The sequence below is a fragment of the Bidens hawaiensis genome, unplaced genomic scaffold (assembly GCF_021521415.1).
Source record: "Bidens hawaiensis isolate Kalapana, Puna unplaced genomic scaffold, B.hawaiensis_p1.1 tig00001088_1, whole genome shotgun sequence".
Taxonomy (NCBI): domain Eukaryota; kingdom Viridiplantae; phylum Streptophyta; class Magnoliopsida; order Asterales; family Asteraceae; genus Bidens; species Bidens hawaiensis.
The window spans coordinates 717,272-718,342 of record NW_027491063.1 but is presented as its reverse complement, the minus strand read 5'-3'; the positions used below and the strand labels follow the sequence as shown (position 1 = coordinate 718,342).

At 50.8% G+C, this 1,071-nt stretch overlaps 1 long non-coding RNA gene across 1 annotated transcript; it reads left to right on the top strand.

Annotated features, from left to right (window-relative positions):
* The first annotated feature begins 252 nt into the window (after window positions 1-252).
* Window positions 253-705, top strand: LOC143559421 (uncharacterized). Its single transcript, XR_013139939.1, has 2 exons — window positions 253-380; window positions 417-705. It is a non-coding gene; the product is annotated as an uncharacterized LOC143559421 (long non-coding RNA).
* Window positions 706-1,071: the final 366 nt, after the last annotated feature.

Below are 1,071 nucleotides of genomic sequence, written 5' to 3'. Positions count from 1 at the left end.
TTGACCCTACTGGCTGGTGGACAGTTACACATCTGAAAAGCTGCCTCTGCCTTCTCGGCCCAACGCAGGAACCTATGGTTCCCTCACTTCCGTTGAACGAATTGGGCTTGCAGTCCAGGTAATTATTGAAAGTACAGGCTCCGGCTTGACCTCCGGCATGATTCTGAATATGAGCAGCCAGAGCTGCCGCTGCGTGATCGTTCAGTAAGGCTTGTAGTTCTGATGTGGTCATGTTGAGCTAGAGCTACCGTGACCACGTCCAGCATTTCTTCCTGACATCTCCCTTCCATCTAGGTGTTATCATTCTTAGATGTCATCGTCTGAGGACACCTCTGAGTGTGCCTCCTCCTCAGCCGGCTCTTCCTCCGGTTCCTCTTCGGGTTCCCCCTTGGGATCTTCCTCGGGTTCTTCCTCAGGTTCTTTCTCAGGTTCTGCTGCATTCGGGGCAATCTGCGCCCTTAGTGTGTCGCAACAGGCTAGATCTGTCGCCGCAAGGGCTCTTGCATTAAAAATTTGGTCACGCAAATCTATCATCTCTACTTGCATTTTGTTCATTATCTTCATTTTTTGAACATGAGCATCCTGAACTTCCTTCATGGCTTCGGTCAGGTAGGAAATTCTCTCTCGGACATCGATTCCATTCTCTTTCAATTCTCTCACGTTTGCTCTAGTCGAGTGCATAATGTCGACTTCACGATCCAAACAGGAGGCGAGAGCTGCGAAAGCGCGCTCCATTTGTTGGGTTAGGGGCGGTAGTGTGTTGAAGGATATAGGACAGCCCGGGAGAGGTAGTGGTGGAACTTGATCACGGTAAACGATCAGCTCGACTAGACTCGGGGTACCAAATCCAGTGACCATTGTCCTCGTACACGTCTCCAGATGGGCGATACCTCTTCGGTGTGGGGGCTACTAGTGCGGGACTACTCGGGGTGGTGAAGAGTTGGGTAGCTGCGGTTCCTTTCCATGGGCATGAGACAACGGGTTGGATGATTATGATGATGATGGCGTCGACATCCCTATAGGATAAGTCGTGTATGCGCGCGTATGAGGGAATGATGTAAAGAGAGAAAG